Genomic DNA, 25,712 nt, shown 5'->3' with positions numbered 1-25,712 from the left:
CTGTGCACCCCCCTGCTGCTCCGCGCTGCGCTCCCCTGCTTTAATGACAGACCCAGCCTGTTTGCTTTGGGTGCCACAGAAGGGCGCGGTGTCTTTTGATTAGGACACCCTGCAGAAACACAGATTGGGGTAGCAGATCAGCACTCACTGGGCTCCCACCCTCAGTGCTTTACTCTGCCTGTCTCAGAAAACGATAGATTTAAAAGAGTCATGAAGAGAAGAGAATGAAATGTATGGATTCTGTGTGAATTCCCGGCGGAGGGTTGGCAGTGTGTGCTTAATGAGAGATCGCTTGTCCTATCTTTCCAGTCAGTCCTGCTCTACCCAGGGAGGTGTTGTTGTCCAGACTCAGACCTCTGGGGCCTGCTGTGTGACTCCCATGTTCAAACGACACTCACATGAAAGAGGGTGACTTGAGGATAGAAAGAGGCAGCCAAACTTTCTCCAAATCCTCAGAGAGAGAGAGAATGGGACTGTAGTTGAGGGCTGCCAGCAAGTTCTGTTTCAAAAAAGCGGAGCTCGTTATCTAGCAAGCGCCATTCAAATAGTCAGAGGTTGGGTTTGGATTTCATGAGTAATCATTATTTTTATTCAGATAACAAATTAAGGCAGTGTCGTTTGGACTGCACTCAATTCCAGATTTCTCAAAGTCTGTGTCAGCTGCATGAGGACTATCCAAAGTGGATTCTGGGAGCTTGTGATAACACAGACACATGGGCTATACATATGCAGACACACATACAATTCAAGCACATGGAAGAGCACGCACACTCACTCAGACGATCTCTCTTAGAGAGATATTGCGATTCGCAAGAGATTCTAGCAGCCTATGGCTCTCAGGGCCTGGATGATGAGTATATATAGGACCCAGTTAAAGGGAATGTCTGTGTTATCTAAATGAATAGAGGCCAGGGGGAGGGAGGGGAGGGAGGAGGGGAGGGATGGAGGAGGGGCTCTACTCTACCTCTCTCAACCCCCTGCTATTTCAGGTGACTGAAGAAGGGATGCGTTTGCAGCTTCTTTATAGAAGAGGAAACAAACAATGGAGGATTGGGTGGTGGGGGGGGATGAATTAAAGGAAGGCATTATAATTATTGTGAGCGACGACCGGATCCCCCCACTTAATCGGATGTAATCTACCTGCTTGGCAGGTCAATCAGATAGTTTCAATATGTGCTTGTAATACCACTGAGAGGAGGGGGGATGTGCTGAGCACAGCACTTTGCAAGTGATTTGCAAATAACGGCGAGGGAGTCTGTTAGAGGAATGAGTGAACAGGAAGCAGGGTGGGTGACTCGCCACCTGAGATGACAGCTACGCTTGGCGGTGGCGGTAGCGGCAGACAACGGGTGGCGGATGACGCCAGGGGTTGCATCATCCTCCCCCCAGCAGCCTCCCTCGCCATGACTGTGACAGCAGCCGCCGGGACGGTAAAGTGCCACTGAACGTGGTCTCCTATGGCAGGAGTATTAAACCGTGATTCAAGGTATTGCAGGGGGTCCGTGGAAATATATATTTTTTAATTAAGTGGATTTTTCCCCCCAATGTTTTTATGAATATCACTAGCAACAACAGAATAAATACATTTTAAATTACATACAAGAAGTAGAACAGATGAGAATATCACATTTCTAATGATGTCAACATTATTCTTCAACTCCTAATATTGAGCAAATTACACTCATTGGAGCCAATTACACTCATTGGAGTATCTGACATAGGCTTTGAAAAAGCACCCGTGAATAGGCTACCAGTGCGGCAAGTGCCGCTGGCTGCTGGTAAGCTTTCTTGTCTTGGGCTTTCATTTTTGCCAACACATGGCTAACCTTTGTTTAACCAGCTAAACAACTGCTCTTAGCGTAAATGTGTTTGGAGTTACCTTTCTAGCTAATAGGCTATGTTAGAGTTTTTGATTTGATTTGATTTATTAGGATCCCCATTAGCCGACGGCAATTGCGACAACTAGTCTTACTGGGGTCCGACACATAACGAAAAATACTTTACAGACAAAATACTTTACAAGTTACATACATTTAAAAACAACATGTAGTGTGCGTGTGTGTGCATCTATCAGTTACACATACATGTCAGTACATACACACAACAAGTTTACACACAAGAGTTTACACTTCCTCTTCCAATTATAATGTGGGGAGGTCAAAAAAATGAAAAACTATCTACCAAATCTATTCATTTTAAATGTTGATAACTTTTCCTTGCCTTTATCATTCACCGGATGATAAGACAAAACGGAAAAAATGTATTTCTAGCGAATGATGGGGTCCCTGGGTCGCCGGTTGCCTGGGAAGGGGTCCCTGGGCAAGAAAAAGGTTGTAGACCCCCGGTCCTATGGTAATACGCATGTCATTATTTTACACTGAAACCATCTCATTCTCCAACAAGATACAAAAAGAAGGTGGATGAGTGTGTACATGGAGAAGGAAGAAAGGCTAACACACAAGAGCAGGCAGAGGACGCGGTGTAGTTGGTAACATACGGTAAAGGTCGAGAGTGATGTGTGACCGATGAAACAGATTGACCCGGGGTCCCTAATGCCTTATCACCCTCCACAGAAGTCGGGCATCTGTCTGCCGTGGTGTCACCCTGGGACCCAACATGGCTACTCAGGCTATTAACCCCCAGCACAGGAGGACATGGAACACTGAAGACCCCCCTTCCTCCCCCCCCCCTTTTCACTCTGTCACCCACTACTCTACAGCCTGATACTGGAGTAGCTAGCCCAGCTCACCCTCCACTACCACCAGCCGATACGGGAGCCAGCTAGAGCCAGCTCACCCCCTCCACACTCTACCAGGATACTGAGCCAGCTAGCCAGCCCAGCTCACCCTCCACTACCCAACCAGCCTGATACTGGAGCCAGCTAGCCCAGCTCACCCCTCCACCACTCCACCAGTCTGATACTGGAGCTAGCTAGCCCAGCTCACCCCCTCCACTACCCCACCAGCCTGATACTGGAGCCAGCTAGCTAGCCCAGCTCACCCCCCACTACCCTACCAGCCTGATACTGGAGCTAGCTAGCCCAGCTCACCCCCCACTACCCAACCAGCCGATACGGAGCTAGCTAGCCCAGCCTCACCCCCTCCACTACTCCATCAGTCCGATACTGGAGCCAGCTAGCTAGCCCAGCTCACCCCTCCACTACTCTACCAGCCTGATACTGGAGCCAGCTAGCCCAGCTCACCCCTCCACTACCCAACCAGCCCGATACTGGAGCTAGTAGCCCAGCTCACCCCTCCACTACTCCACCAGTCTGATACTGGAGCTAGCTAGTAGCCCAGCTCACCCTCCACTACCCCACCAGCCTGATACTGAGCTAGCTAGCCCAGCTCACCCTCCACTACCCAACCAGCCTGATATGGAGCTAGCTAGCCCAGCTCACCCCCTCCACTACTCCACCAGTCTGATACTGGAGCCAGCTAGCTAGCCCAGCTCACCCCCCCCACTACTCCACCAGCCTGATACTGGCAGCCAGCTAGCCCAGCTCACCCCCCCCACTACCCACCAGCCTGATACTGGAGCCAGCTAGCCAGCCCAGCTCACCCCCCCACTACTCCACCAGCCCGATACTGGAGCAGCTAGCCCAGCTCACCCCCCCACTACCCAACCAGCCTGATACTGGAGCTAGCAGCCCAGCTCACCCCCCCCCACTACTCCACAGCCTGATACTGGAGCCAGTAGCTAGCCCAGCTCACCCCTCCACTACTCCACCAGTCTGATACTGGAGCTAGCTAGCCCAGCTCACCCCTCTACTACTCTACCAGCCTGATACTGGAGCTAGCTAGCCCAGCTCACCCCTCCACTGGCTCCTGTGCCCTTCTCCACATGATAACCTCTAAACATCACTAAACATCACTGAACATCACTGAACACAGGACTTTCAGACCTGCCATCACCACCGTGCCCTACCTGGATGGCTGGAGGGGAGACTAAGTGGGACCTTGAATCAAACAACTGTCAGTGTTAACAATGTATGTCACCATCTCCGAATGGGCCATAAAAGCAAATAAATGAGGGCCATTACAGTGGAGATTGTGATTATGATAATGAGAATAATAAAGGCGATCAATTACGATCATGATGATAATGATAATATGTGATGATGAATTATAATGAATAAATCCCAGCCCATTTCCTAAATGGGGGAGATGTATCACCCAGGGTTGCAGCCACGCGGTTGGGAGGGTGGAGAGAGGTTGTGTGTGAGTGTGTGTGTGTGTGTGTGTCTGTACGTGAAGTCTGTTGCCTTTTTTGTTTCTAGATCTAAAGTTCCTCTCGCCCTTCACAATCATTTCCCTTCTCCTCTCTCTCCCCCCCCTCTCTCTCTCTCCGCCTCTCACTCTCCTCGCCTCCCCCCCCCCGCGCCCCCTCCCGCGCGCCCTCTCTCCATCGGTGTGTGCATGTGCGGTGTGCGGTGTGTGCGGTGTGTGTACTGGGGGTCTGTGTAGGTGACTCCAGCCAGCCAGTGTAATATGGAGTGTTTGCCATTGCTCATGGAGCACATCGCTGGGGACTTGGAGTTTACATATCATATTCAAACAGTTTTTTACTCCTCGCTAAGCCAGGCCTCGCTCCTTATTGTACCCCTCTCTCTCTAAGCCAGGCCTCGCTCCTTATTGTACTCTCTCTCTAAACCAGGCCTCGCTCCTTATTGTACCCTCTCTCTCTAAACCAGGCCTCGCTCCTTATTGTACCCTCTCTCTCTAAACCAGGCCTGCCCCTTATTGTACCCCCTCTCTCTAAACCAGGCCTCGCTCCTTATTGTTCCCTCTCTCTCTAAACCAGGCCTCACTCCTTATTGTACTCTCTCTCTCTAAACCAGGCCTCGCTCCTATGTACCCTCTCTCTCTCCAAACCAGGCCTGTATTGTTCCCTCTCTCCCCCTAAGCCAGACCCTCCTTATTGTACCACTCTCTCTCTAAACCAGGCCTGCTATGACCCCCCCAAACCAGGCCTCACTCCTTATTGTACCCCTCTCTCTCTAAACCAGGCCTCGTCCTATTGTACCCTCCTCTCTAAACCAGGCCTGCTATGTTCCCCTCTCTCTAAGCCAGACCTCGCTCCTTATTGTACCATCTCCCTCTAAACCAGGCCTCGCTCCTTATTGTACCCCCCTCCCTAAACCAGCCCTCGCCTCCTTATGTTCCCTCTCTCGCTCTAAACCAGGCCTCACTCCTTATTGTACCCTCTCTCTCTAAGCCAGGCCTCACCCTTATTGTACCACTCTCTCTCTAAGCCAGACCTCGCTCCTTATTGTACCCTCTCTCTCTAAACCAGGCCTCACTCCTTATTGTTCCTCCTCTCTAAACCAGGCCCACTCCTTATGTACCCCTTCTCTCTAAACCAGGCCCACTCCTTATTGTACCATCTCTCTCTCTAAGCCAGACCTCGCTCCTTATTGTTCCCTCTCTCATTTTCTTTTTTCTTTCTCCTCTTTTTTTCCCTCCTCTCATCATTTTTTCATTTATTTCACAACACCAGAAGTGTCTGTAAGATGTCTGTGTTTTAATTTTGGTAAACACATTTAAATGATCCAATTTGTTGTTATGCTGACAGAGTTGGTCCCTAATGATCCTTCCATGGAGAGGATAAATGGTTCTGATGACCAGTGAAGTTTTTTACAGAAAACAAATCTTGTGAAACCATCTTCCTCTGAAACTGGGTCGGTTTGAGTAAACAAGCCAGCAGCCGGTTGAAATTCATCACTCTTGTCTGAGGGAGAAACAAGTGGATTTGTCATAGACATCAGACATGTCATTTATATCACAATGTAGCATTGCATCCACATAATGATGGAGACAACAACGCAGGAGCTCTGGGCCTCTGCACTCCTACGGCACTGAGCAAACACCACCAATAATGTGTCTCAAGTCTAGATGTGTCAGAAGCGCTAGGATCATATATGCCTTTCTGTCAAAACCCCTCAATCTTTCTTTCCTGTGGCTCCAGAAGCTAAGTGCAAGAGATTAATAAGCAGATTTGTAATGCATAACCTCAGGTTTTAAACCATAACTCATCAGCTGTTTATCGTGTTCTGCTTCTCGCCAGATTGAAAAATAGCTAAGTTAGTTAGCCGGTCCTCCTCTGTCTCTCTTCCCCCTCACCATGTGACCCGAAGGTACAGTAGTAGGAACTAATGAGCTGCTTGTGTCTTTCTGCTGTTTGTTTCCCTCTGGCAGACAGATGACGTGACGCAATCAGAGGTCTCCCTGCAGCTCCAGCTGCAGCTTTCGGACTCCTCGGAGAAGCAGCAGCCCAAGAGGTTACACGTCTCCAACATCCCCTTCCGCTTCCGCGACCCCGACCTGCGGCAAATGTTTGGGGTGAGATCCCTTCCCTCTCCCTAGATTCACTGGGAGAAACCATTCTTTACCCACCCACGCATGTCACGGTACCTGCCTGGAGTGTGTATTGTCTCTCTCTCTCTCTCTCTCTCTCTAGAAAGTCCAGACACACATTCATCCTGATCCCTGAACAGGTGTACTCTCTTTTACCTTGAAGTGTAACTTCTCTGTCTCGCATTTCACACCAGTCCTAAAAATTAACACAACAAACAAATTATTGAATTATAATGGATTCGAATCGGGAGCATTGCCAAAAATCTAATTTGAATGTTGCACGCTAATTTAGGTCATTATAAGCTACAGGCGTTAATTTTCATCGTTATGGAGACGACGTCAAACTGATAATATTAATTACAGGAGAGCCCTGGCTACGGCGTAATAAATTACTGGACAACACGGCTGCTCTCCCCTCCCCCCTTCCCCCCCCCCCCCCCCCCTCCTCCGTGTGTCTGATTGTTGGGTTTATTGTTTCAGCTCTGGAGCAGGTCCTGTGGAATCCAAATTGCCTCAGTAATTAGCTTGGAGGCTTTGTGTGCCCGGCCGACGGGTGTGTGCAGTGGCCCTCCCAGCAGCCCCTCCCTAACTTTCCAGGCAGTCGATGGCTGGGTCCTGGGATTGATGGTTGTGGGCAGAGCTGGTTGCTGGTTGGGAGAGGAGATAGCATGTCTGTGCTGTATTAACGTGCCGCTCAGCTCCGGCTCCACCCCTGGTGTGTGTGATCAGTGGTGTGCAGCCCCATCCCTCTGGCTCTAATGGCCGACCTGCACGCCAGGGGCTCAATACACCATTACCGTTACACATGAGCAGAGCCCGCAGACATACAGGCAGGCAGAGGAAAGCGAAAGGGAAAGGTAACGGTGAGATGGTGCATGTGCCAATGGTGGAGCAGTGGAACCCAGCGCAGCGCAGCCGAACCGAATGGCTGCCAAGCCCCCAGGAGCTCCATCTGCTCCCACACGGTGTGAAGAGCCCCTCTCTCCAGCTTTCCAGTGACTTGCACGCTTAGCATGGGCCCTCCATCAGCCACCAGCAGAGAGCTAACACAGACGCTAGCTAGCCCCTAAACAAGGAGGGAGGGTCTGAGAGTTACCCTACCCCTCCGTAGGGGTTAAGGGTGCAGAGGATGACCCTCTGAGTCACTAACGAGGCGCAGAATGAAAGCCTCATTAAGGCGACTGCTGCGGACCTTAATCAGTGATTAGAAAAGTGTGATATTTGAGAGAGCGGGCGATTAGAGGAGTGAAAGGAAAACACTCAAAGCGCTAGCTCGGGTAGCGCGGCGTACCATGCTGTGCTGCTTGAGGGTGTCCTCCTCATTATGCTCCTGGGTTCTTTAACAGTACTCCTTCTCGGCTGCTTGATGAGGGCTTTCAGTGAAGAAACATCTCTGGGCAATCAGACCTCTGGCCACCATGCTTTCACACTGAGCTCCAGTCTATCTCACCAGCCCCTACTCTGCTACTCCCAGACAGTAGCAGCACTCTACACTACAACACCATGCTGTATTATGCTAATGATAGCTAGCCTCCTCACAGCATTCAGGTGTTTTAGCCTATCAGAAGCAGGGATACATATGGTGCCCTATCCGTGGTTGATAGCTCTGCATTCCAGTTGATCACAGTGTAAAAATGCATTTGCATCTCAGATAGGAAGTGGAGCGAACGAGCGAGGTCTCATAAAAAAGAGTTCACGAGATACAAATATTAACTAGCGCCTATGATTTTTCCCCAATGGATGCTTTTTCTCATTTCCTTATTGATATGTTGATTGTTTACTATGTCTGATCTGGGGGTGAGGAAGGAGGTGACGTCAGTCCCCCAGCTCTGTCTCTGTCTCCTGAGACCCCTCCGATTGATGCCATTGTTTATTGGCGGTGGTGCTGATGCAGCTGTTTGCGCTGAGCTGGGGCTGAGCTGGGGCGTGGAGGGGTGTAGGGAGGGAGGATAGTGTGGGAGCGGAGCGGCTGAGATCCCCGGTGCCATGTGGGAAAGATGACTTCCCCAGAAACGAATTAATTGACGCCACAAGCCCATTACTCTTGGTTAAAACAATTAGCATCTGCACATTGCATGGGGAAGCATTGTCATCTCATGCAAAGAGGGGCACCACGCTGGGATGTAAATGCCTCTGTGTGTGATGGAGCCGGGTGCGGTAAAGCGCTACCATTGGAATCAATGGAGCTGAGCGCCATACGAGGCAGATGTGGAGAGGGGGCCTATGTAGAATTGCAATCCCAGATGAAAAAGATGTACGCCCCTGGCGTTGCCTGTTGGGAAGGTCATAAATAACTCTGACTTTTTTTCTCAGGCGTTGTGAGGGTCAGCACTTGACCCTTGGGGATGAAGGATGTCATATGTGTTTTGCCAGCCCATAAACCCTGCTTCTCCACCAGACCCACTCCCCTCATCACTCTCCTCACTCTCCTATGGCCGGAGCAGGCAGATAATAGCCGGTTCTTCCTAACCCCTATTAGTGGCTCAGTCAAAATGATCCATCCATTCCCATTGAGTGCCGACCACATGGAAGGCCTATTTCTTCCCTGTTGTGTCCAAATGAAGGCGATGCGGACCGCTTGACAGGGTAATTACTTTTAATGAAATAATACGGCCATTGTAGACAGCAATTAAAAGTGGCTCTCACTCCACTCATTAGGGGGAACTTGCGATTGGCTTTCATTCCTCTGTTTTCTAATGCTCCGAAGTCGAGCCTGTTAAATCGAAAGGCTTGAGCATGTTAACCCCTTGGGACCATCCCTCGAATCCTGTTCACTGGGAAAACAACACACACTCACACCAACAAAGAGCGAGAAAAGGAGAGGAGGCGAAAGAGAGAGAAAATGGCAGGAACCTGTGTAGATAGAAAGAAAGCCACCTGTTTGTTGGGCAGGCAGAAGCCCTGCTGGTCTGTCTCTCTTCATGTCAAATCCCAGTTTCAGGGATTTGAGAAAAGTAGTTTTCCTCAGGAGCTGCTTCACATCACAACCTTACAAACAACCACCTTGCCATATGTTGATGTAGCTTTTCTCTGTGTGAAATATCTTCTGTTTCTCTAACTCTACTGTGTTTACAATATTTGTTTTAACAATTGTTTACGTAATTGATTTCATGAAATAGAAATAACACAGATAACACAGTACCTTTATTTTGCATTAAAAATACATAATTTGATAAGCTCACAATATATATTTGACATCATTGCATAACAATTGTAACATTAAATGCATGGCAACAATAACCATTTTCTGACTCTTTTCATAACTCCATCTCTCCTCTCTTGTCTCCTTTCTCACCACAGCAATTTGGAAAGATTCTAGATGTGGAGATTATCTTTAATGAGCGAGGATCCAAAGTAAGTGAACTAGAACCCCAGCTGCTTCATTACCATGTACTTCTTCTGTTTAGTAATGATGGCATTAGTGCCGTGTGTACATTGGCTCAGACTAGTGTTCTCTAAGCCTGGTCCTGGAGAGCTGGAGAGCTGCGTTCAGGCATTCACTCCTCTCTCTGCTGCCTCTTTGGTTGTTGTTCTAGCTTTGTGCTCAGTTGGGGAATCATTACCCCTGTCAATCAATCAATCTGTGATTGAGCTGTTTCAAAATCTCTCCGGACCAGGAATACAGACCTCTAGTTTTGAGAGTCTAATAGTCAACCCAGATCAAATATCAAGTGCTTTAGCAAAAATAGAACCATCACCGCCAAAACAGGCTCAGTGTCTATACATGTACAGTAGCTCTATACCATGTCCTATATATCATCCTCTGGTGTAAACAGCCCAGTGCTAGTCATCCACTGTTTATTTAAGCGTCTGTGCCAAGCTCCAGAGCATTCCATTCATAAATTAGACAGCCTCCTCTAGCTGGGTGTTCAACCATGAATGGGATCGATTCCCACTCCTACCTGGTAGTTTGGGGTCTGTGTAAGGTATGCAGCCAGCCCCCATCTGGGAACCTATACTCTGCTCCAACTCAGCCCCCACAGCCAGACAAGATTGAGCACCGGATAAAGCTGCCTCCTCCGCCGTAACAAGCATTTATTGTTTGTGCCCTACAAAGCCATTACCCATGATGCCTCTCTCCTGCACCCTGCACGCTATATAATGAACCTAGCAGGCCATTAATAAACAATCTATTTTCTATGAAGCTTTGGCAATTTGCGTTCAATATGTTTGTCTCCTTTGAAAAATGGAGGCTCCATTCTCCCTCTGTGTAAGCTAATTATTTGTGCATGATAAAAAAAAGATAGAGGGGCCAACCATAGTCAGGCGAAATGTCTAAAGGATTAATTTTGCCCTCAATTCCTTTTTGAATTTATTTCTTTATCTCTCTCTCCCCAAGGACAGCTACCGTGTTATTTATGCTCAAAATAGGAGCTCGCAGATCCTGTGTATGCATACAAGATCACAATGCTCTCCATCTCTCACAAGTATTATATATCTTCAAGCAATTATCAGCCTGGCCGTGGCTCCCTCTCCCTCCCATCCCTGTATATGTATATATAGAAACTAAAGGACTGGGACTTGTTGGGCCAGCATATCTTAAGGCTGGTGATGGATCTCAGGCCTTGTCTCCCAGTCCCCATAACTCAAGCTGGTGACAAAGGCCTCAGGGGAGGGGGGCACGTGGGGGGTGGAGGGATGGGGGGATGGGGAGGAGGGTATTTCGGTGTGAGTTTAAAGGAGATATCCCCATTGTAAAGCCAGTGTTTTTTTCTTCCACCTCCTTAGAGGTAGAATGTGATTTATTAATGTACAGATGTTGTTGGTGATATGTATAGCTACCTTTATTACCAACCAATACCTTGATAGTATGGTAAATGCCCCCATCAGATTTTAGACACAGCTAATACAATGATGAATGGTAATATAATGATATGTCTAAGAAAAAAGAGCCAACATATGGCTTAATTTGATTGCTACAGAGCATACTTTGGCTATTGTAATGGATTATAAATGGTTGATGATCGAATTAAACTAAATTGCTTGAAGAATTTATGAATATTCTTTCCTTGCTCAACTTCATCTCATTCCAGTGGGGTTGGGGTTGTTTTTCCTAAGGATACTGTTGAAGTCTTCACAATAATGATTAGACTATAATGTTGCGTAACAGAGTGTAATGCCTGCGATGCTCAGTGACATTCTCCAGAGGTGGTTTGTGGTGTTTAATTGGGTAAAACAGGCAGGTTTGTTAGTGTTGGTGTGTCTGTGTGTGAGGCTGTGTTATCGTTACCTCTCCTTGAATTCTCTGTTTGCTGCTCCTGACGCCTCGCTAACAACCACAGAATTAATAACACTGCTTATGTACAACTCTACTTCCTGCTGCTCACCTAGTCCTGTCTTCTCTCTTCTTCCCCCTCTCTCCTTCCTCTCTGTGTGTCCCTAATCCTCCTACCCAATATTTTACCCATCCTGTCTACCTTCCTGTCCCTGTCTGTCTTACTGGCCTGGTGACACACGTGGCTCTCTTAGGCTTTGGGTTTGTAACTTTTGAAACGAGCACAGATGCCGACCGTGCACGGGAGAAACTAAACGGTACAATCGTAGAGGGACGCAAAATAGAGGTGCTTTTCCTTATTTCCTGTTTCCTTTCTTCTTCTTCTTCTTCTTCTTCTTCCTCTTCTACCTCCTGCCTGCTGACCTCTCCCTTGCCCCTGCTCTCACCTTTGTCCCACAAGATACCTGCATATAAGCATGTGCCCGCTGTGTGTGTGTGTGTGTCGTGTGTGTGTGTGTGTGTGTGTGTGTGTGAGTGAGTGAGTGTGTGTGTGCGTGCATGCATGCATGCATGCATGCATATTGGTATGTGTCGGAAGCACTCAGTGGAACCAGGGATCCATACATGTCAAGATGGACGTGCCAGTTTTCCATCATTATGCCTGGAGAGGGAATGTATGCTCTCATCATCCCATAAGGACCTCACTGTCATATCTGGATAAAGAAGACCTACCTACCTACCTACCAACACACCCTGTTGACATCAATTGGTCTTGCCTGTTTAAAAAAGAATAATACTTTTCATGTTGGTCTTGTTTACTATAAATGAAGGCCACTATTCAGTCATTCCCATCAGGTCAAAATGGAGGGAATCTAAGTGGTCTGTCTTTTAGTTTTTCTTTTGAATACGTTTGTTTATCCAACCAATTACCTGTGTTGCTTTTGGCTTTTTCTCTTTCATATCCGTAGGTAATTGGTGCATGCTTTCCCACTTGCTACAGTAATAGAATCATCTCAAAAGAAAATGTAAATCATGAATACATTAATGTAAAGGTGATTTAAGGCCATTGTCTCCTCTGGCTAATTGAACCTCTCCAGTCTTGTGAACTTCTATGGTCATTTGCATAATTCAGACTAATTTTACTGAATTTGTGTGGTATTTCTCTGCCAGTCATTTGGCCTGCCTTTTGGATGGGTATTTTATAACTGTGGCACCATTTTGTTTTTTGGGGGAACAGGTGAACAATGCAACAGCAAGAGTGATGACAAACAAAAAAGTGGCCAACCCGTACACAAATGGTAAGATCTGCCTCTTGTCTAAGCTACAACTTTGTTCAGATACTGTACATGAAGGACAATATTCACTAGTTTGGGGTTCTCTTACTTTGTTTAACCCTGCTTAACCCATACACACTCTCTCCTCTCTCTCTATCTCTCTCTCTTCTCTCAATCTCTCTCTCTCTCTTTCTCTCTCTCTTTCTCTGTCTCTCTATCTCTCTTCCCATAGGCTGGAAGCTGAACCCTGTGGTGGGAGCTGTCTATGGTCCTGAACTGTATGCCGGTAGGACATCCTTCTCTACTCCACTCCTCTAGTCCTGCACCACTCTAGCTTTACTCCACTCCTATAGTCTAGCACCACTCTAGCTCTACTCCACTCCTCTAGTCTAGCACCACTCTAGCTCTACTACACTCTAGCAGTGCTTCTATCACACAGACCCAATCCACATCTACCCACTGGTTTTATTAGAACCTGGCTCAGTCTCAACCTGCTTCCAACACAAAATTCTCTGTAAATCAAAGTGGATCTGGAATAGAACTGTGGGCCAGATAAGAAGTGGATGATCCAAGCCTCACAGAGAGAGTGGAGGCAGCCTGAGCAATTGTTTGTGGGGTGTGCACTGTAAAGCCGAAAAAATGATTTTAAGACCAAGCCGCCCCAGCAACTGTTATCAGATTGGGGAGGCTGCTGCCGTGGATGGATTTGCCAACTGCACCAGATTGACTTTTACAGACCTAACCAAATAAGAGAGATTGAGTGAGCGATATTTTTGGCACCTTCCATGTCGAAGGCTGGTATTCCTCATGGTCAGGGTAATGGAGGAATGAGACAAGCTCAGTGGGGTTTTCCCTATCTCTCTCCCTGCCACTTTTATTGCTGTATGTTATATGAACCCTTTGCATTTTAATGAGGGGGAAATGGTACTATTTCATTTGGAAGAAGTGCTGAGCACATCGCACCACTTTAACGGCTTTCCTTTCTGCTCATTAGACTAAAATCTGTTCATTCCCCGGACAGCTTTACGGCGAACCTCTAAATAACTGTCCATGACAGAAAGCAGTCATCTATCATTTTCATTTCATCTCCAGACCCTCTCACCCTCCTCCTCAACCCCCCCCCCCCCCCCCCCCAACTCTCCCCCCTGTTCCAACACCATCTTCCCTTGACAATTACACCCCCCCCCATACACACACACACCACCATCCCTTTCCCAATACACACAAACACACTCCTCATGAAATACTCAGATGCATTCAAAATCATGCAGATCCCATACAAATGAATACACACCAAGATATGTTTATATATTCACAACACTCACATTTTTTCATTTATAGATTCACACATTCCTATACACACATATTCTGACCTATGCAGCACACATGCACGTACACACACACACACACACACACACACACAAACACACACACACACACACACAAACACACTCACACAGATACACACACACACAAACACACTAGCCCAAATCATGTAATAAATCAGAGGGAGTGTGGTCCACCATTCCAGGCAGGGGAAGCGGGGGGCGATGGTGATTTATTGGCTGCTAATTTTTCAAGTCGTCTTGACATGGCGCTGAAGTTTGCCAAGCCTAAACGACAACATATGCTTGCCAGCTGGGGACATGGGAAACATAAATAAGAGATACATTTCTGTAACAAAAAGGCCTAACTAGGAGCCAACAGGTCTGCCTTTAAACAACAGCTGACCATGTTTTTGATGATTTTGTTATGGCCCCGAAAGAAGAAACACATTTTAGTGGTTCCATCCATGGAGGTATTCTTGAATAATCATGGCTACATTTAATATACTTTGGGTGGGAGTGAAATGGGATGTAAAGGTGATTAATCACTGTTTATCAGTCCTAATTTCTGTGCGGGAGATCAGTGAAATTGGGAGCTATAAATCGTGGTGTGGTGACAGCGCACTCCGTCTCCATTCGTCCTGGCGCTACAGGTTTATTGTCCTCAAAACCCATTCAGGAGAATGACGGATGAGAGCTTCACGCAGGCTCCCTGCTCTTAACCTCTTGCAGGGTACACTGGCTCCTCCTACTGATAGGAGGCTGCGTGGCGGTGACTGGGGTAGTGGCGGCACCAGCCCCAGCCCTGTGGTGTGTACCCCCGGACCCATGTCCTCTGCTGCCTCCTGCCTCCTCTCCCCCTGCAACCCAAGACTTCCCTGGAGCCCTCCGTAAGGGAGCTGTGGAGGGGGTCCTGTGAACAGCAGGCGCATTGGGTTCCCACTCAAATGGACTGGGGGGGTAGGGGGTGGGGGGTAGAGGGTGAGAGATATTAGGGCAGAGACAGATAGCATTGTTTAGTATGGGGGATATTTTGTTGTATTTTCGTCAAAATACATCTCCAGGGAGAAATGTATATTACTATGAAAATATGAATATTATGTAATACCTCAACTCATGATGATGGTAGGATGTATTTCAATGGTGTATTTCCTAGTCTTTTCTATAGCATGGTGTGTCAATTTCAGCACAATTGACAACTACCAAGCCGCTCTGCCTGCCTACACTAACTGAACCAGGGAATCCATTTCAAACAAGACTGTACGAGTCAGAGAGCCACTTCTTCTCTCTCTGCTACTAATTCCTAAGGGGATAGAAGGAGATGAGTAGAGCTCTTGATGTTTTCACTTCCAAAGGTGAAGTTTGGTGTGGACCGTCTGAAAGCCACCAGCTGAGTAAATGACAGAATAGAAAGGCTAATTGTCATATTAATATATCTGGACAGATCCTCTCATTGTTGAGGGGATAATTAAGCTCCAGTGACTTGATTAGATTAAGCTGTTTTGGGTCCCCAGTGCTTGAATTAAGCGCTCATTCCACTGACTTATTTGAGCAGGAAGCATTAAAGAGATCAACAGTGAGAAATTTTTTTCAAGGCTGGCTTTGACCCCATAATTTGCACAGAGCAGGATTAGGAGAGGTTAGGTCCGACTGGCTGGCTGGCTGTGTAAAGGTATTGAGCTCCCTCAACTTGACACATATGACATATGAGGTGCGGTGTGACCCTGCCGCCCTCCAGCACATTACTCCGATTTTCCCCCAGCCATCCATCCTCTCTCTCAGAAAGGTGTTTGACTTTGGTGGCTAGACCAGTTTTGTGCTCCCAAACGCCGCTGTAGCTGTTGTTGCTTTTCATGGGTTTACCAAAGTGTGACAACAACTTTTGATTTATGGGTTATTATTGAAGCAGTGTAGCCTATCGCCAACTCATTATGAGTTTACATTCACATATATCATAGAACGCAGATTGCAACCCCCCCCCCACCTAAAAGAAGGAAATTGAAGATTTGGAGCCCTAAAAATGCTAGCGATTTGTACAAGGGAGAAGAAAAAAAACTCCTGAAAATATCAAAGAGGATTGTTTTTGCCATTTAGCAACTGAGCTTATATGTCAGACTCTCCAAAAAAAAAAAGACTAATTTAAATGTCAAGGTCAGCATTATAAATCACCAAAGCGAAAGGACCACCTTGTGAGTCTTACCAGTTTATTGCTGCTGGGTCGGCAGCAAACAAAGTGCCCTGGCTGCTCGGGAGGAAATAGGGGGAGTTTCCCGCCCAAATGACATGCAGGCGTTGAATAGGTGTGGAGCCCCTAATGGAGGGAGATGTTAATGGCGTCAGACATTAAACCTGGCTGTCCGTGTTTTAAAAAGCACCACTAATCTGTCTCCCTGTCAGCAGGGTTGCTGGTGTGTACCGCTCATTAGGACGCTTCCAATCCCATCCACCTGCAGGGTTAACACTACATTACACTATACAGCTAGCCGTGAGGGCCATTGACCCCCCAGACGAAATCCTATACCAGTCTATAGGAGTGGTTCTATACGGGGTATCATATAACTCCATTGCAGACTTACTGTAAAATCACTAGGTGTGATTCCACTGTGTTTAGTTTTGCTCTTGTGAGTCCATTGGAAGATAATTTGATAGTGTTATGAATGTGTTGTATGTGTGATCTCCTGCTCCTCCCTATATACCCTCCTGTTCATACACAGTTACACTCCAGCCTCACTGCAAAAATGAATTCACCCAAATCATGCCAAGGTAATGACTGAATCAGTCCGAGGGAGATGAGGGGGCTTTTTGCCCAGGATGAAGAATAATAGAAATGATGGGTTAGCATTGTTGTGATGGAGTGGGGGTGGAGAGGAGAGGGGGAGACTGTGGCGAGAGCAGGAGGAACCTTAAACGCAGGGCCAGGTTAATCATGACGAGACAGAGAGAGAGAGAGAGAGAGGGGGGGGGGTTGTATTTTTGCCAGGTTAATCATAGAGAGAGAGAGAGAGAGAGAGAGAGAGAGAGAGAGAGAGAGAGAGAGAGAGAGAGAGAGAGAGGTGTTTGTATGCAGCGCTGCAGTTCGTAATCAGACAGTGACTGGACTGATTGAAGGTTAAGGAGAGATCTGGGGATCTCCCAGCCCAGAGCCTATCCTCTAATTTATAACGCTGACCATGGCACCTCCCCCCAACACCCCCACCCATCCCCCCATCACCATTGGCTGGTAACCGCTGCTGGAGGACAGGTGTGGGACTGTGATAGGCTGAGGGGGGTCACAGATGGGGTGTGGGATGGGGTCAGCCGGAGGTTTGGGTCTCAGTGGTCCCACTGTCCAGCCCATCTGCTCCATGCTCCCCCAGGGCCTGCACATCCAGCATTGCTGCACAGCAACCTTCACCTCCCACCTGTCTCTGTCTGTACTACAACACCACACAACACTGCTCCTTACCTACCTACAACAACCTAGAACAACCTTCCCTCCCCCTCAGCTAGCATACTGTTGCCTAAACCAGGTGAACGCCACGGTGTGAAACTAGTGGGATTGCATCCATTACCAGGCTGTGTTTCAAGGCTACCCCTGGGTGGCGAGGGAGGCGGTGGCAGGCGGCGTCAGGAAGGATGCGTACAGCAATATGTGGATCCTTGCTGAGTACGGCACATAGCAGTGACTGGGGAAGGGGAGAGTGCTCGATGAGGCGCACCCAGAAAAGATTACATCTATTGTTTCTTTGTCTTTCCCTAATGTATTCTGTCATAGGAGAAACCACTGCCACATGTCTCTATATAATGTGTTCTGTCAGTAATGTAAGCAATGCCAACATTCCATCTCTCTGAAGTCCTCCTTCCTATGTGTTTTATTCACAGTAACAGGTTTCCCTTACCCGGCCACAGGGGCTACGGTGGCCTATAGGGGTGCCCACTTGCGAGGCCGGGGGCGGGCTGTGTACAACACCTTCCGCACAGCACCTCCTCCACCACCTATTCCAGCCTATGGAGCGTGAGTATCTGTGGACCTGTAGTACACTTTACTGACAACATCAACAATGAACCATGCTATTATAACAGTTCTACTCTCAAACGTTTGGTGGCTGCATTTGCAAACAATTGTGTTATTTCATGTGTGTGCATTTGTGCATAAGTGCTATCTGTGTGTGTGTGTGTGTGTGTGTGTGTGTGTGTGTGTGTGTGTGTTGCAAAGGATGAATATCAAGGCCATAGGAAGCTATAGAAAGCAGAGATAGTATATTACTGGGCAGGTCTCACTGGACTGTGATGATCTCCTGGTTGATGTGAAGCATTCAGCCTCACACTTCTCTCTTATCAGCACACTGCCTGCCTGGCTGGCTGCCTGCCTGGGTGTCTGGGTGGCAATGGGAGTGTAGGGGAGAGGAGAGGTCTAGCTAACCCTGGGCCTAGCCTGGCTGCCTGGCTATCTGTGATTAGATCAGGGCCTGTCTGTGGCGATGAGTGGAGAGTAGAGGGGAAGAGAGGAGAGGGGAGGAGAGGGCTCCAGTGATGAGGACGGGTCCTAGGACTCTGGGTCCTCTACACCTCCCACCCACTCTGGGGCTCTCCTCTCCTCTCCTCTCCTCTCCTCTCCTCTCCTCTCCTCTCCTCTCCTCTCCTCTCCTCTCCTCTCCTCTCCTCTCCTCTCCTCTCCTCTCCTCTCCTCTCCTCTCCTCTCCTCTCCTCTCCTCTCCTCTCCTCTCCTCTCCCCACCTCCTCTCCTCTCCACTCCCTACTTCCTCTCCTGACGTCCCAGTGATTTATATGTTAGCATCATATGACCGAGCTCCTTCCTGCTGAGCTCTCTCTTTTCATCCCCCCCGTCCCTTTCTCTACCTCCTCCCCTCCACCGTAGCCTCCTGACAACACTGCAGTGACTGGAAATACCTTTTTTTTTTTACCAGAGCAGAAAATTGCATGGGAATTGTGAAATGGATGCATTTCCCCCCCTAAATATGTCATTCATTATTTGTAGTGCGCTGCAGCTGCTAAGAGCTGACCCTGTAGACGTGCAGAGCCCACTTCCATCATTCTTGTTTTACGCCATGCAAATGTCTGCTTGACTTGCTCTCATTGGAAATAGGCTAGGATCTAAACATCAGTGTGCCGATCCAATCTGGCTGCATATAAAACCACCCATAACCCAGATTAACTCCCCCATTGCTCTCTCATTTCACAGAGTGGTGTACCAGGATGGCTTCTACGGAGCAGAAATCTATGTAAGTACCGTTGGCTCTTTCTCTCTCTGCGTGCTCAGATGAAACAGAAGTAAAGCAGACAAAAGCAGCCAGCCCTGGAGACTAAAACGCAATCTCTCCAGCCCCCAGCGTTACCCCTGCCTCTCTGCCAAGCCCGCGTCGATTAGGCCTCTGTCTGCCGTGCCAAGAAACCCGACAACAAAATGTAAAACCCCTCAGCTCCTCCCTCCTCTTCCTCTCTCTCCTATGATGTCAGACTTTGGCAAACAGACAGACCCCAGCTCAGTGTCCTGTGTCAAGTCGGGTCGTCTCTCCCCTTAAAATGGCTTTTGGAGGTGGCTTGTCTCCGCCCTATATCTGTACCTGTCTGTGTGTTTGTGTGTTTGTGTATGTGCCTGTCTGTGTGTTTGTGTGTTTGTGTGCGCGTGCGTGCGTGTTTGCGAACATACATGCCTGTCTGTCTGTCTCTGTCTGTCTCTGTGTGTCTGGGCGGGGACAGCCCTCTCTCTGTCTGGCCCAGGGGGCCATCGTGGGGCCTTAGTGAGCCTGTGTGCCTCCCAGCCATCACGGTGTGAGAGATAAGAGGAGCGGAGGCAGATAAAGGGATTAAGCTTCCCTCTGGGGCTGTCCATGCAGGCAGGGGCCACAGCACACACAGCGTCAGGCCGGCCCCAATGCACGCTGCCCTTGACAGAGAAAAGGGGGACGCTGTGGAGATAATGCTGAAATTACCACGCTGCCCCAGTTTGACAGCAGTCCAAGCGTTTGGGGGGGATGTAATTTGTTGTTTGAATCTGTAGGTTTTTTTGTCCTCTGCAATAGGGAGATGACAGCAGGCCCAGACAACAGTGCTACTGATTGCCTCTTACTTTCACCCTGTCTGCATATGAGCAAAGGGCCAGTGTCTGGGAACAAAAGTGCTGGACTCCACAATGATATATGGCTCAAACACAGCCCCATGTCGTAGCACTGTTTGTGAGTGGCTGTTAGCGACACCAGTGGCCGTAGAGTGAACATTGTAGAGGAGAAGTGGCTTAAAGCGGTCATGTCGGCCCTGGGTGTTTGGCTCCAAACCCCTCCCTCCCTCCCTCCCTCCCTCCCCCCCTCCCTCCCTCCCTCCCTCCCTCCTCTCCTCACCTCCAGCTAAGCCCTGGGTCTCAGTGCCCTCTGACCAGTCCCGGGGTATCTCGCCCCATCGCTCAAGCCGTCAGTCTTTCCCCCTGTGCTTTACTGACATTAGTTTTGGCAGTGGCCACTGCACGGACACTGAACGGCTTCAGACTGCCCGAGTGCACCCATATTTTCTCCTGTGACAACAACAGCAAGTCCCACAAGCCTCTCTGTCCTCCACTATCATTTAGAAGACAGTAGCCATGTCTGTCACTGTCATGACCTAGTCAAATTCCATTAATTTCAACAGTCCTGAAGCACTTGCCATTAAAAAGAGCATCCAGGATGATACCACAACATGAGACCCTGCTTCACAGGGAGTATATTAGGAATGGTGTATTCATATTCATACACACTCAGGCACACACGTGACGTGTACACGCATGTACACACAATGGGGCGAGACACAATAACAAATGTGTTGGACTGTTGTGTGCAGGATTTGACAATGTGTGCAAGTGATTTATTGTGGCTGTGTGTTGTTGGGTTCTGTTGCTGTAAACCTTAGCCATTACTTCCTGCCTCCATGGGCAGGGGGGATGACTCAAACCCAGCGCCTGGCCCATCTGCCCTCTGACCTGATTCCCCAAAGAGCCCTGGCCACAGTCGTTAGACGTTCCATCTCCACAGTAGTGTAGCTCGTCTTTGGACCCCCCCCTCCCCAAGTAAAAAAATAAATGAAAACATGTATCATTAACAACCACCTATTAGTGCTGAGCGATTAACTGAAATCTCATTTATTTTTATTTTTTTCTGTGAGCTCAATGCGCACTTTGCCCAGTTTCTCTATATTGTGCGATGTAGTAGAGAGTTGTAGTTTCCAACAGGCCAATATTTGACGTAGATTATCGCGGAAAACGTGGTAATTAACTACCTACTTGTCTGGTCTGTGTGGGGCGCACTGAGAGGGAGAGAAGATACAGAAGATGTGCGATCGAGAGGGATAGAGAGCAGTATCTTAAATTTGACGTAATGGACAGTCACTACCATCATGGGACTTTTATTAATTGTTTTATTCTGTGCTGTTACAGCATTCAAACGACATAATGTGTAGTGCATTTAATGTTTAAAAAAAGATATATATACGAAAACCGTGATTATTTTTTAATAGTCAAACCGAAACCAAACCGAACTCAAAAAGCACTCTCAGCACTATCACCTATATACCCACCATAGGATGTAGGATGGAGATTGGCGCTAATAGAAAAACAGTAGGTGAACAGCTTCATTTTTCAGTTGGAGTAATGACTGCTCTCCTCAATCAAGTTTTTAATTCCTTCTCCCACTCAAATTAATACACAGGTCCTGACATCCCAAACACTAAGCCCCAGTTACAGTGCCTTCAGAAAGTATTCATACCCCTTGACTTATTCCATATTTTGTTGTGTTACAGCGTGAATTCAACATTGATTAAATACATATTTTTCTCACAGATCTACACACAATACCCCATAATGACAAAGTGAAAACATGTTTTTAGAGATATTTGCTAATTTATTGAAAATGAAATATAGAAATATCTATTTATATAAGTATTCATAGAATCTCCTTTGGTCTTTCTGGGTAAGTCTCTAAGAGCTTTGCACACCTGGATTGTACAATATTTGCACATAATTACTTTTAAAATGATTCAAGATCTGTCAAGTTGGTTGTTGACCATTGCTAGACAGCCATTTTCAAGTCTTGCCATTGATTTTCAAGCTGATTTAAGTCAAAACTGTAACTGGGCCACTCAGGAACATTCAATGTCATCTTGGTAAGCAACTTTTAGGTTATTGTCCTGCTGAAAAGTGAATTTGTCTCCCAGTGTCTGTTGGAAGGATTTTGCCTGTGCTTAGCTCTATTCCGTTTCTTTTTATCTTAAAAAACTCCCTAGTCCTTGCCGATGACAAGCATGCCCATAACATGATGCAGCCACCACTATGCTTGAAAATATGAAGAGTGGTACTCAGTGATGTATTGTGTTGGATTTGCCCCAAACTTAACGCTTTGTATTCAGGACATAAAGTTCATTTCTTTGAAGTTTTACTTTAGTGCCTTGTTGCAAACATGATGCGTGTTTTGGAATATTTTTTATTCTGTACAGGCTTCCTTCTTTTCACTCTGTCAATTAGGTTAGTATTATGGATTAACTACAATGATCCATCCTCAGTTTTCTCCTATTACAGCCATTAAACTCAAACTGTTTTAAAGTCACCATTGGCCTCGTGGTGAAATCCCTGAGAGGTTACCTTCCTCTCAGGCAACTGAGCTAGGAAGGACGCCTGTATCTTTGTAGTGACTGGGTGTATTGATACACCATCCAAAGTGTAATTAATAACTTCACCATGCTCAAAGGGATATTCAATGTCTGCTTTTTTTTATTTTTACCCATCTACCAATAGGTGCCCTTCTTTGCGAGGCATTGGAAAACCTCCCTGGTCTTTGTGGATTAATCTGTGTTTGAAATTCACTGCTCGACTGAGGGACCTTACAGATGCTTGTATGTGTGTGGTACAGAGATGAGGTAGTCATTCAAAAATCATGTTAAACACTATTATTGCACACAGAGTGAGTCCATTCAACTTATGTGACTTGTTAAGCACATTTCTACTCCTGAACTTATTTAGGCTTGCCATAACAATGGGGTTGAATACTTATTGACTGACGACATTTCAGCTTTTCATTTTTAAATAATTTGTAAAAATGTCTGAATTTCACTTTGGAATTATGGGGTATTGTGTGTAGGCCAGTGACACAACATCTCAATTTAATCCATTTTAAATTCAGGCTGTAACACACCAAAATGTGTAAGAACTCAAGAGGTGTGAATACTTTCTGAAGGCACTGTACGTCTTGGTTTGCTCCTGTGCAACATGGTACGTGTAAAGAAAAAGGGGTCTCTTCAATAATGCAGCAGGCCAGTGCTGCTTCCCCATTCTGAATGTGGACTGAATTTGGGGAGCGTTATCACACAACTGTTCTGTTCTGTCTCATGTGGACCGTGTTGTGCACCTCCTGTCACGCACTGTCCCCCAGAGGGAACGCATTGGCTCCCCTCCCCAGTCTCACAGGGATCATTCATTCTCCGATGCCTCAGCCACCAAATATTAAACAGCTCCCTCTGGCTGTATTCTGGGAGTCTTGCACCTTGCGTTGCCTCTGTGCATACTCTTCAATTTAAAGAAATGTGACTTTTTGAATGGTTTCATATGAATACTTGAAAAATGAACAGAATATGCAGTTCTGATATGTTCCCAACAATGGACAATGTTTCAAACCCGATGTTGGATCTTTTAGTAAATGCTATTCTTCTCCTCCTGTTTATATTGGTGATATACATGCTGTTGTGGGGGGTTGTCTAACTGTCTGAGTTTCCAACAGGGGGGTTACGCTGCATACAGATACGCCCAGCCCACCACAGCTGCTGCCTACAGTGACAGGTGAGTGCATTCCACGTGCTGCAATAATACATAATATAGAATAACTAATATTACTTGAAAAAAGAAAAGACCATTGATATTGTGATGGATTAAATTAGAAGTTGTGACAAGGTCTGACAAATGACTTCAACCTTTCCCCACTCTCCAAAGTATCTCCCACATAGAAGGGTGAAGATAAACTCTCTCTGGAGTTGTGACCCTCCCTTAGATTGAACTGTCCATTAGGAGATCCACTATAGCCTCAGGCTAAAGCACACAAAAAAAGTAACCTTGTTCGACAAGATGAAAAAAGAACAGAAGATCTATCCCATGCCTCTCTGCCTTTGACGGGTGAGCGGGTATATCAACTGTATTTATGAATGGCCTGGGGTCTGCAGGAGGAAGGGAGAGAGGGATGGATGGGCAGGGACTCTATCACTTCTGACTGATGTCATTCGGGTTCAGGTGTGCTCCGTTTGAGGAGGCGTGGCTGATTCATTCGGGCCTTCAAAGCCGCTGTCAGACTGGATGTGGGCTGGTTTGGGAATCTAATCTGGGAGGGATTGAGCATGTCACTTGTGATAACGTACACCCTGCCTGAGAGCCTGAAGATCATATCGATAATGTAAGATTTATCTGGCCTCGCCGCGCTTCGAATTATGAGCAGCCGTGCTCGGAGGAAGCAGAAATTGGACAGCGGCTTTTTCCTCTGGGAGTGATTTAATTCCTGTTTCTCTTGCCTATATTTTCCCCCTGAGATTTAATGTAATTCGCCCGAGTTGTTTGTTTTGGTTTGTTTTGCTTCCCTTGTCTGTTTGTTTATTTTTGAATAAGCGGTCATGCCCATTGGATCAATAGGGGTTTGTCTCAGCAATACCTTATCAGACTTACCAGCGGAGCAATCAGCCAATCATGAAAGGAGGTCACAGGGATCATAAGAGGCTTGTCAAATCCCCGTAAAATATGAAACATTCATTTTCCAAAAAGCTTGTGCCCACAGGCCTGCTTTGTATTACAGAGGCCCTGCCAGGGGCCAATCAGCGTAGTGAAGCCGCGTGATGTAAGTTCTGAGGGGCCGTTTGACCCCGAGGTGGTTAGCAATGCCACTCTGGTGAGAGCCCATTTTGTAGATAGATTAGCCTTAGTGGGCCTCTGGGGTTTGGTGCTCACAGTAGATAAGAGTATCACAGAGACCACCTCTGACCATGTCATGGTAGAGCCCATCCTCTCCCATCTTCTCCCCAGGGAGCCTTCTCATCCAGCTCCTTACCCCTCCACGTCCTGCTCACTGACCTTGGGTGTTGGACTCAAACGGGACACCATATTTAGATCTTATATAACTTATATAATGTCCTCCTCGCCCCGCTCAAGCCATGTAGGCTGTATGTCTTGTCTCCTTGAGGAAAATGACATTTCTCCCTCTCGCCTCTTGGTTTTTATTCCTGGTTGATTTGATGCCCTCAGTCCTTGGCTGGGAGTGCCTTATCTGCTCCATACAGACCCTCATTTGCAAGCGAGCATTGAAGAAAAAAAAAGTCAATAGAGGAATATGTGAAGTCGAGTAAATAAATAAATAAGGCGCACATCTTGTCCTGTTTCAGAAGGAAATTGGAAGGATTAGTTCCAAACCAGCAACAATGAAAAGACAGGGGTGTGAGCCCACTGTTCAGCTTGGGTAAACAACAGCAGGGTGAGAGAGCGCACACAGACTGGGTCCAAGCCCTCCAGCACCTATATCTCTCTCTGTTTTCTCTTTCATTCTCTCCGTTT

General features: G+C 47.2%; 1 pseudogene; it reads left to right on the top strand.

The window, feature by feature from the left end:
- LOC121551133 overlaps positions 1–25,712 on the top strand; it is a 100,858-nt pseudogene that overhangs the window by 70,613 nt on the left and 4,533 nt on the right.

Source organism: Coregonus clupeaformis, chromosome 35 (assembly GCF_020615455.1).
Source record: "Coregonus clupeaformis isolate EN_2021a chromosome 35, ASM2061545v1, whole genome shotgun sequence".
Taxonomy (NCBI): Eukaryota; Metazoa; Chordata; class Actinopteri; order Salmoniformes; family Salmonidae; genus Coregonus; species Coregonus clupeaformis.
This window is presented reverse-complemented; position numbering and strand designations above follow the sequence as displayed.